Raw genomic sequence first — 12322 nt, forward strand, 5'->3', positions numbered from 1 at the left:
CATATGTGAAAGTAAAATATTCGGAAAATATCAGCTATCTAAAACCTTTAGTGAAGTCCTAAAATCATGAGGATTGATGCAGGAGGGACTTCTATCTATCTGTTGCTTTCATTGGTTAATTAATAAAGAAAACTGCTTGGCCTCATAGGCCAGCCTTTAGATGGGTGGAGTAGACAGAACAGAATGTTGGGAGAAAGAAAGCAGAGTCAGGCAGACGCCATGCTTCTCCTATCCAAGACTGACGGTGGTTAGAATCTTCCCGGTAAGCCACCACTTCATAATGCTACGCAGATTATTAGAAATGGGTTAATCAAGATGTGAGAGTTAGCCAGTAAGAGGCTAGAGCTAATGGACTAGGCAGTGTTTAAAGGAATACAATTTGTGTGTTGTTATTTTGGGTGTAAAGCTAGCCATGCGGGAACCAGGCAGACGAAAAGCAGGCCTGCCGCTCCTTTTACAACAATTGGCGCTCCAACGTGATGGACTAAATCCACTTAATAACCTGAGAGCTTTTCGGGCTGGGGGGGGGGGACTTAGTTGGGGGAGGGGAAGGGAAATGGGAGGCGGTGGCGGGGAAGAGACAGAAATCTTTAATAAATAAATAAATTAAAAAAAATAAAAATAAAAAAACCTGAGAGGACTTAAAAAGGAGAGAGAGAGAGTTTAACACAGCCTTTTGCTGTTTGCTAGGGTGTGCTGCCGAGAAATTTTCCTCACTCAGCAACCTCAGAAGGAAAAAAGCTGCACTGTTTTAAAACATAGCTTCCTGGGCTGTGCCGCCGGTGCAAACTCCGGCTATGAAGCATTTGTGGGCTGGATGTTGGTGTGCCCACTCAGGATCAGGAAGAATGTACTCTGAAACCAAGCCAATGGCTCACTGCTCCCCACTTGCACCTGGGCAGGTGGTGGGATCAGGTTTATTAGGCATGCACAAGCGGGAGAGCATGGTGGATTTCTGCCACCATACACATAGATGTTTCTAGGCTTTGCAGTGCTGTGCCTGGCAGATTTGTATGTAACTCAGATAAAAGCTCATTCTTAGAGTTAAAGTGCTGAGTGTGGCTCCTACCTGGAGGCGGGAGAAAAAAAAAGCCATGCAGTTTTAAAATGCTGGCTTTCTGGGCTAAAGTGCTACTGTTTGCTTTCTTGACGGCAATGTGGACTTGCTGTATGCCTGCTTGAGGCTCAGGGGCACCAAATGGCTCTGAGGCACAAGCAGATCCGCCATGCTAGTGGTGCAATGTGCAAGGCTCAGATGCATGAGTGGCTCCGCCATGTTGGACTGGGCAGGGCAAGCCCGCAGTATCTGTTTTTGACCTAGGAATGTCACAACTTAGATTCTTAAACACTTAGCAATTTAAAAGTGCAAAGCAAAAGCAGACATCACAATAGGGCAGATTCAGACATAAAAGACCTCTAAATGGGTCACAGTGTTGGATGAGTGTACATAGGCTTGGGGAGAGAAGAAAAAGAATATAGAGAATAAAGTTAATGCCTAAAAAAGGGTAAGGTCTTTAAAGAGACAGAGTATAGATAGTTATCGATTAAAAGAAATAAAGAAAAATAAGCCACGTAAAAATGGAAAATTCACAGAGAGTTTGGAGTCTTTATATTATATTCTTTGAACTTTTTGACTGTGAAGGAGCTAAATACAGAGAGACATCTCATTGTGTGGTCTGCTAAGCTGATCCAACATGTATGTTCTAAAGGTATCATGACTTCCAAATTTGGGTCTAAGGATATGATGCTTTGGAGAGGGTCTTCTTTTGTTTTCACAGAAGATGAGTCCCTGTGGATTGCTTCTATCCCAATATGGTATAATAGACCACACCCTCCTAAAAGGTTGCTGTAGACACCCTCAAAAAAATAATTCACTCAACTGCCAACTGAGATGAACCTGGCAGACAGGTTACACCATAAAAGACCTAATTAACAATGCCCCTATACAGCAGGAAGAAGTTTGGAGAGAAACAAATACGTCCATATTCCTAAATATTGTTTATAAATGTTCTTTTACATTTAAAGGGGGATATGATATAGATATGAATAATTTACATTGGTATAAATTTTGCCTTATTGATAGAAATTTAAGGTCAATTTTGTTATATGTATATTTATTTCTGATATTGATAAAGGTATTGTGATTGTGTAGTTCATTTTAAAATGTAATGTATAATTAGGAAATATAGGTTGTTAATGGATAATCATCAATAATAGTCAAGCTTGTAGTCATGTTAAATTTTCTAGAAATGTAGAGATATATTTCAGTTAAATAGGCATTCTTCATATCTTTCAAAGACTACAGAATATGGTATTTTAAATGTTTTAATAACTTAGGGCTTTTCATGACAATGAGACATGTCTGCTCCTGACAGCACCAGTTATTTCCCGAGGAAGATGGGCATCGAAGAGGCTCCTTATGGAGTTCGATAGCCATTTGGGCAAGAAACTGCTCTTGCCTGGACTGATGCATAAACTGGACACAAAGAACCCATAGAAAGAGGACTGCTGAACTTGCCTAAAGAAATGTCGGCTGCATACTATGGGCCTGAAGGCCGAAGATAGATGCCCCAATGGTACAGAAAAACTTTGGGTGACTGTAGAGGCAGTGAGATGTCTCTGTCATTTCTAGAGTTTTGTAAGTTGCTTACTTCTAGTTTACCTGGGTAATATTATATCCTTCTAAAGTATTTGATGGAGTTGAAGAATGAACAGTTATAGTTTTTCATTGTTATGATAAAAGATAAAATAGATATCAATATTTTAACTGTAATTATTGATTGATAACTATTTTGTTATACGTAATTTTGCTATGTTAAAGTTAAAGCCTTCCTTTTTGTTTAGACAGAAAAAAGGGAAATGATGTAAGAGTGTCTTCTATCTATCTGTTGCTTTCATTGGTTAATTAATAAAGAAAACTGCTTGGCCTCATAGGCCAGCCCTTAGGTGGGTGGAATAGACAGAACAGAATGTTGGGAGAAAGAAAGCAGAGTCAGGCAGATGCCATGCTTCTCCTATCCAAGACTGACGGTAGTTAGAACCTTTCTGGTAAGCCACCACTTCATGGTGCTACACAGATTATTAGAAATGGGTTAATCAAGATGTGAGAGTTAGCCAGTAAGAGGCTAGAGCTAATGGGCCAGGCAGTGTTTAAATGAATGCAATTTGTGTGTTGTTATTTTGGGTGTAAAGCTAGCCGTGCGGGAGCCGGTCTGATGAAAAAGCCCACTGCTCCTTTTACAAATCTAAGTCTAGGCTGGAGGCATGGCTCAGTGGTTTAGAGTCCTGCTCTTTCAGAGACCACAGTTCAGTTCCTAGCACCCACTTTAGGCAGCTCAAACTGGCCTATACTTCTAGCTTCACAGAATTGGATACCTTCTTCTAATCTCCATGGACACCCCCCACACACACACACACAAAAGTTGCACACAGACACATTTTTTAATTTCTGACAATTTAAAACTTGATGTTAGATATTTCTGTATTTATTTTTAAAATCTAGTCTGTCTTTAATACAGATTTATGTCAAGTCTAAAAAGTACAAAATAAAAATTGGTATCTCGCCCCAATTATAAAAATCCAGTTTGAGAACTAGTAAGATTCACCTACTTCAAAATTGCTCATGTTCTAATGCAAAGGTAGCAATGTAAAATGAGAACTAGTTCTTATGTCTAAAACAAAAAAGTTGTTAAACAGATTATCTTACTCTTTGTGATGAACTTATTTTTTCTGATGTTTGTGTTTCAGACTTATTCCTACTTAGAAAAGTGTCTTAACAAAGTCAAAATTTATTTCAGAATCTATTTTGTGTTGAAGTCTTTTAAATGACAACTTTGTAAGTAATTTAAATTGACTCTACCATAATTGGTGCCTCATGTCTCTGTGACTAGGAACATATATAGCTGTGCATCAAATCTTTATATTATACATTTATAAGCTTAAAAGCATGTAAGAGTCATACATGCAAAACAACCAACAAGTATTATTGCTCAGCACAGTGTGGAAGGAGAGACAGTAACAAGTTGTAGCCATCCAGAGCGAGTCTGAGCAATGGGCACAGCATGCCAGAAAATGTACAGTATATCCTGGGACATGGGTCATACACTATCCTGGATAAGAATGAGAGACAACTCAGAGATTGTGCGTTATGAAGAAATAACAAAAAAAAAAAATCTTCCCAAACCTTTCTCTCATTCTGAAAGACTCCCCTGAGTCCTAGACTGGATAACTTAGTACTAAAATGTGTCCTCAAAACACCCTGCATTTTTCAACTTAAAAAAAAAACTTTTCTCTCTCTCTCCAATAACCAATAAAGCTTATGATATTTGTCTTGGCCACAGGCATATGCAACAATAAGCATGATGTATATATTTAATAAACATGGATAAATGATTTGATTGATAGGTAAATGGGATGTTCCAAATGCCAAAAAATATTCCTCTCATCTACATAGGTTCACCTATCTGTGTTCTTTAAAGAAACAACCAATACAAATGATGGTGTCTTGTCATGCTGAATTCAACCTTGCTAATGTTTTTTTGTCTTTGGTCTCTTTAGTTGCTAACTCCTAAAACCAACTGGCACCTCCTTAAAACAAATAACGATGGGATTTCAGAGACCCTCTCACTCTCTGGATACAATGATTTCATTATGTGTATGGTATCATGCTGACCTCTTACTGTCTTACATTGCTGAGGGATAATGCTTTTGTACATTGTAAGGATTTGTCACTTGCACTGGTTTAATAAAACACTGATTGGTCAGCAGCCAGGCAGTAAGTATAGGCAGGGCAACTAGATGAGGTGAATTCTGGGACGAGGAAAGGAATTGCAGTCACCAGCCAGATGCAGAGGAAGCAAGATGAAAATGCCTCCCTGAGAAAAGGTACCAAGTCATGTGGCTAAACATAGACAAGAATTATGGGTTAATTTAAGTTGTAAGAGCTAGTTAATAATAAGCCTGAGCTAATAGGTCAAACAGTTTATAATTAATATAAGCCTCTGTGTGTTTCTTTGGGACTAAACGGCGAGAAGACCAGGCAGGAAAGAAACTTCCATTTACGTTACATAGTTAAACAGGCATTAAAAACAGCCATTCTGGAAAATCTTGCTAATTAAAACCTGGAGATATTGTGTGTGTGTGCATTTGTATGTATGCATAATATTCTTATATGCTTATTAAAAATTTATATATTTAACACATATATATAACACTGTCTCTCTCTATAATATATATATATATACTCTAATAAGTATTTTGCTAGTATACATCAAAAATACTTATATATGATCTATTTGTAATAACTATCACTGTTCCCCAAATTTGTAAGAGATTTTGTTTGAGTGTCAGTGCTAGAGACTAGTTCTACTAAGACAAAGATTTTATGCTTTTTTATTGAAATAGTTTTCAAATAGTAATTCTGTATAATGATGCTAACTGTTTCTTGATATTTTACATGTATAGATGCCTCAAACTATGTAAACCTTATAAAGATGAACAGGTACTGGATATTTATAAATATTTACAATTAATTTTCAAAATAGTTTTAATCTTGATGGTTATGCTTCTTTAAAGTCTTATAGCTAAACTGTCAACCTTCTATAAAAGTACAGTTACTGACAAATGACCCTGAACAGTTTTGAAATGCTAGGACATTACCCACATGATGAGCAGAAAGAACTTCAGGTATGCCAGAAAGCAGAGCCGCTTCTACTATACTTCAGGTACTTAAAATTGAGCCAAAAGAGATTACTGGCACTAATTCACTGACATCTGTCACTTACCCACCCCGTTCAATGTAGATCAATTCAGACACACCAGACAAATATTTCTCTGACTTCATAGAAAAATGGAGAACAAACCACCAGGTGGATAATCAGTAATGCCTTCAGAGAATATTGTTTGGAGACAAAGGAAAAGTGATAGAAACTGAAATAAAGTCACACTGGTTACAGTAGCATTTTCCCATAATCCCAGCATTTGGAAAACTGAAACAGGAAAACCTGAAGTGTGAGGCCAACCTAGGCTTCAAGATGACATCCTACTTTGAATGAACAAAATGAAGTAGCAAAAGTAACTAAAAGCCAAAAGATTATAAAAAATGGTTCTGATGCACTGCTACCTGACACTAACTAAATGTGTTTTAATGTTGGTTCCTAATTGAATTGCTTATTATATTTGTTTCAAGGAAACATATTCCACCTCAAGACTGCAGTATTGAAACAGAAAGTGGGAAATTATAACTGGCATGGCAGAAAATACAGCTATTTTAAAGAGACACTTAGGTTTCTCAATCTGACTTTCAGACAACTGAAGCAATGAATACTAAAGAAATGGGAAATTCCCCAGGAATCTCATGCTAGAGCAAGGCATAGGCCCCAATCAGGTGGAGAACTTGTGTCTTAGAAAGGATTTCACACAGTTCTAACAACTTGTTAGACTACCTTAAAGGATGAGACTGAATCTCACACAAGAATGGATCAATGGTGGGCAGGACCACACCTTGTCTGGAATTGCTTAGCTGTGCAAATCCTTGATTTTCTTCTATTTTAACTTTAATCTCACTTCAGGCCCCCAAGATAGACTTGGGGGTTTCTAAGATGGACTTGTAGGTTTTCCCTGGATTTCTTTGTCACTCTTCCCAATGTGATTACATTGCATAAATCATTTTTCTGTTTTCCATAAGTCAGAAAAGGCTTAGATTCTTTCATCTCTCTGTTGTTTTTCACATTCAAATGTCTTTTATTTGAAATGTGCATAGGAGCTAGTCTTTTCTTGAAAAACTAAATATTAAAAGACACTAACAGCAAGTAGTAATGTGTGATACATGTAAAGATGAATATGCTCACAAAAAAACTGTGCTCTAATAGTACACTGTGATGGAAAAGTGGTAGATAATTAACATTTTCTGGATGCTTACTCTGTGTCAGAAAGTATGTTAATAGTGCAGAAAGTATACATGATATTTTGAAAGGGTCAAGATAAGTAAATAAATGTCAGTACTCTGTAAGGTCCTTGAAGGACTGAAAAGACTGGGGGGAAAGGCTGTCATATATTCACTGAGCAAATTACCCAGTCTGTTCATAAAGCCAATAATATACATTCATGAAGAAAAAAAGCAAACAACACCAAAACACTTTTCAAGACAGCAATTTCTAAGGTTCTTTCTGAGTTCAATTATCCATTCAGGTCTACCTCATGTTTAAATATTATAACAGCTATACCATAGTTGAATTAGTAGAACTGAAAAACAGAAGAGAGCGAGTGATGAAGAATGGGTTTAACTCCCTAGTGTAAAATGGATGAAAATAACATGGCACATGTGAGATTAATTTGCATAAAAATTAAAGCTCTAGGCTTTAAAAGGCCAATCATAAGATAACCAGAACAGCTCAGCTTCATGTGGCTCTATAATTCAATAATAGAACCAAAATAATAATATATTTTAAACATTGTATTTTTAATTAAAATATGTGAAAGTACTAAATTATTTTAGAAGTTCTGAACATGTTATGACTCTAAATGGGCGTGCAGTTATTACTGAGTGGCACTTGAAAATTTAGCTTAGATAAAAATCCAACAAATACAAAAATAAAAATAAAAACATATACAGTCGATAGAATTCTTCAGAAACAGCACAAGATTGGCATAACTCAATTCAGTTTATGGATATCAAGGTCAGACAAATACTATATACTGTCAAAACCAGCAACTCTATTTTAAGAACCCCCTAAAGGCCATGTTTCACACACATCTAAACGTATGTGCATTATATGCAGGGAAAGAGGAGGACATAGAGATGTAGGAAAGGAACACTATATAGAAACATTCAAGGAGGTATGTTTCAAGTTGTTTTCAGTTTAGGCTTTATGTGTTATAAAATTCCAAAACAATTAAATAAGTTCTAGAGGACTGCTAAATTAATCTTTCTAAATTTCTGCTTCATTCTCCCACCTCAACACCCATCTTTATTCCTCTCTGCCCATACACCCTTTGACTCTAGCTAAATGAATCTTCCCAGGCCTCGAACATGTAAAGCACACTCTTCTCTCAGACCATAGACTCCATTTATCTTCTCAGTTCTGCCCTGCTCAGAAAGACTAGCTCAAGTTCCACTGGCTCCCTCAAATCCTTCTCTCCAAATTCATATAACTCTCATTTGTGTGAAGCAACAGTCTGGAACTTACAAATATGTTATATTATTATTTTGAATACATGCCACTTATTTTCTCTCCTAAAATAGATTTCTGTTGGGTAGTAGTATATCACTCTGAGACTTTGAATAACCAGTGACTTCATATCCAAGTAGTGAAGAATCCACAATTGTAAACAAGGTAGTAGAAATACAAAATCTAGTAAGCTCTTTGATGTAACAGTTATTAAAAGTCTACTGCTAAGTTTTTGTAGTGGCAAATAAAATAAACGACAAAACAACTGAAAATCTTAAGGGTAATCTAATTGGAGGGCTGATTCAATGCTATTAACTTTTAACTTTCTGAAAAACAGAACAAAGTTATAAAATATCTTCCCTCAAAATGTATTTACTCTGAAAATTTTGCATATGCTCATAGGTTCCAATACTAAAACAATATTTTATCTTGATATACACAAAAATTTTCATGTTCTAAGAAACATTCTAAGAAGGAAACACTAAAATTGATAAAATGTTCAAGGTGCTGAACGAAAAGGGGTAGTAATTTTATAATAGAGTTCTAGGCCAAATTTCAAAACTTTGAAGATCATTTGTTAGTGCAAATGGAGCATGGCCATTTCTTACTAAAGAGAGAACTCAACTTTTTGCATATGACATGAAAAAAATCTTGGTAAAATTAATTATACTGTATCAAATACATAGATAGAATTTTCTATTCAGATCAATATACTTTAGCTAGAATAATCTTTTCACTAGTGAGTTCTCTAGGGAAAATATACTTGTAGTATAATTGCTTAAATATTACTTAAATAGATGGCATTTTGTGTAGGCCAAAAGAAGGTGAAAGGTGAGCATCCAAACTGCCTAGGCTCCCACAAAGCCAGTACGTGCAGTAGGATCAAAAACCCATTGCCATTGTTCTTGAATTCTCAGTAGTCCTCATTGTCCGCTATGTTCAGCGAGTCCGGTTTTATCCCAGGCTTTTTCAGACCTAGGCCAGCTGGCCTTGGTGAGTTCCCGATAGAACATGCCCATTGTCTCAGTGTGTGGGTGCACCCCTCGCGGTCCTGACTTCCCTTTGGGCTGACGAAGGAGGGGGACTTGATTGGGGGAGGGGGAGGGAAATGGGAGGTGGTGGCAGGGAAGAGGCAGAAATCTTTAATAAATAAATAAATTGTAAAAAAGAAGGTGAAAAGAGACTGTTGGAACAAGTTTATAAGAAGATGCCTCTTAATTTGACTATCAAACTATTGAAACAACAGATCCCAAAGAAATGGTAATTTCCCCCATGAGTTTTCATTCTTGGAGAAGGAAGAGGCATCAGTCAAATGGGAAACTTGTCACCTGGGAAGAGATTTCATCCAGTTTTAACAACTTGCCAACCACCTTATACAATGAGACTGAAGCCCAGTGATGGGTAAATAGGCGGGACCACACCTTGACTGTGACTGCTTAGGTGTGCACATCCTTGGCCCTCTTTTTAAAGTTTACATCACTTCAGGACCCTGAAGAGTGATGTGGGCGAATAACTGGGTATATTTGTCCCTCTTCTTAATATGGCTGCAATGAATAAATCTCCTTTATCTTCTTTCTATTTCTAATTTGGCTCGTTTTTATGTTTTCATTTACTCATTGGGAAATATATCACCACAAAGCTATATGTAAACTCTGGATCACTAGATTGGAGTGGAGAACAATGGGAAGTTATATTTCATCAACCTAGCTAAAGGGAAAAGCAGCCTATCCACAGCTTCCTTTTAATCATTGCTCTGCTTTAGAATCAATTCCTTCACCAATCTTTATTTTTCCACTATCATTTGTTCCAAATTGTATTTTTCAGTTCTTTTTTTAAATCTCTATTTACTAGTTCTTCTTTCTTTCTCAATATCTGTCTTTTCAGCAGAGAAGGAAGGAGAGTGACTAACCATACCAGTGGTGTTCTTTCTGGGCGATATCCTCTTTCTACAAAGCTAATGTGTACACACCAGAGGAAAGTAAACACAAAGGCATACATACACAACTTATGAAATAACAAGTAGAGGGTAGAACAGAAATTAACTTGAGAGATCAAGATCTGTTCCAGAATCAATTAATGATTATTAGATGCAACATAAATGATAAGAGATTAGTTTTACAAGCAAGGGACAGATAACAGACATATCACTGTTTTAATTATCGGAATTTATATTTCAAAATACAAGACCTTCACAATATACCTTCTGGCCCAATCACTCCTATGATGATAAAATCCTTTCTAAAAGGCATTATCAAGCAACCCCAAACAGTATATTTGTGTCCTTCAGTAAAAGGAAATGCTATCAATAGAGCATGGTTCCCCCAAAATCTTTTTCTTACACCTTTGTGAGAAAGATCTACAGTAGACTGGGTTAATGACCATATATTCGTTTGGGTCATAAAGAAGAGACTCAGACAATGACAATCTTTCTTTTCCATGAAAGCATATCTTACTCTCTTCTTCTGAATTCTGGACTACACACACCCCTATGTATACCAGACAATTTTCCAAGGATAAGAAAGTCTGTGATAATATCAAATGAAACCAAACTCATCTTCTACTTTAACAGATATACTACTCTTTTCTCTAGCTGAAACTGAAAGGGGAAAAAAAGAGGTAGTCATGCTTTATCTTGGAGATACAGCCTAAGAGCTACTTCTTAGCAGCAACATAAAAGTCTTAGACAAGAGTGCCCTGCTTTAGAGTAATCACCAGTGAGTCACTAGAGGACCTGGATTATCAGGATGCTTATTTTCTTCTGGAAATAGTGGGTAAGTGAATCACCTCTAAAAAATAAAATATCATTAAATTTACTAAGAACAGAAAGTCTTTCAGTCCCAGTTATTTATTATACAAAAAATGTGAAGCAGATACTGTACTAAAAAGTGAAAAATCACACACACACACATACACAAATACACACACACACACACACACACACTGTATCTTCTTGCAAAACTCTTGGGGAAAATTATGGTAACTGAACAGCAATAACAAAAACAACCCAAGTACAATAATAACAAACAAAAAATGTACAATTTGGTCCTTGCTCATCAGTATTGCAAATAGTCATCTTCAAAGGGTTAAAATTAAAGATAAAAGCCTGTGAAAAACTATGAGAATATTGTTGAAGTACGGAGCGGCGGGCTGTGTCCCGCCACCCGGCTAGCTTTACCCAAAATAATTACACGGAAACTGTATTCTTTTAAACACTGCCTGACCCATTAGTTTCAGTTTCTTATTGGCTAGCTTTTACATATTGATCTAACCCATTTCTATTAATCTGTGTAGCCCACGAGCTGGCTTACCAGGAATGATCTTAACCTGCGTCTGTCTGGAGTGGGAGAATCATGGCGACTCCCTGACTCAGCTTCTTTCTCCCAGCATTTCATTCTGTTTACTCCGCCTACCTAAGGGTTGGCCTATCAAATGGGTCTAGGCAGTTTCTTTATTAATAAGAAATCACTCCCACATCATTTCCCCTTTTTCTGTTTAAACAAAAAAGAAAGGCTTTAACTTTAACATAGTAAAATTACATATAGCAAAACAGTTATCAAGCAAGAATTATAGTTACAATATTTATATCTATTTTATCTTTTATCATAACTAAGGAAAACTATAACTATCTATTTATTCTTCAACTCCATCAAAGACTCCAGAAGGATATAATACTACCTAAGGAAACAAGAAATAAGAAAACTCTAGAAATGACAGAGACATCTTGCTGCCTGGACAGTCACCCAAAGTTCTTTTGTATGGTTGGGGCATCCATCTTCAGCCTTTAGACCCAAAGTATCCAGCAGACATTTCCATGAAGCAGGAAATTCCAAAGACAGTTTAGTCACTATCTGCTGTGTCCTGCAGAATGTCTCGCAGACTCTTTCATGAGTCATGAACCCCAAAAGACCATCTCACCTTTAGGCAAGTTCAGCAGTCCTCTCTCTGCGGGTTCTCTGTGTCCATTTTATGCAACAGTCCAGGCAAGAGCAGTTTCTTGCCCAAATGGCTATCAAACTCCATAAGGATCCTCTTCGATGCCCATCTTCCTCTCGAAGTAGATTGGTGCTGCAGGAGCAGACGTGTCTCATTGTCATGAAAAGTCCTAAGTTATTAAAATATTTTAAATGCCATATTCTGTAGCCTTTGAGTGATAT

The 12322-nt window shown here is 36.8% G+C and overlaps 1 protein-coding gene across 2 annotated transcripts in view; it reads right to left on the bottom strand.

Annotated features, from left to right (window-relative positions):
- The window catches only part of LOC121443445 (MICOS complex subunit Mic27), a 57220-nt gene that overhangs the window by 36381 nt on the left and 8517 nt on the right, over nt 1–12322 (bottom strand). The window contains exon 1 of one of the 2 annotated variants that reach the window (XM_041645200.1): nt 12084–12110. The exons of the other annotated variant lie outside the window; for it this stretch is intronic. The gene's annotated coding sequence lies outside the window, so the exon portion shown is untranslated. Of the gene's footprint in view, nt 1–12083; nt 12111–12322 lie in introns of those variants that run through there. 2 annotated transcript variants of the gene reach the window in all.

Source organism: Microtus oregoni, unplaced genomic scaffold, assembly GCF_018167655.1.
Source record: "Microtus oregoni isolate MIOR12 unplaced genomic scaffold, Mior012 000107F_000, whole genome shotgun sequence".
NCBI classification, from domain to species: domain Eukaryota; kingdom Metazoa; phylum Chordata; class Mammalia; order Rodentia; family Cricetidae; genus Microtus; species Microtus oregoni.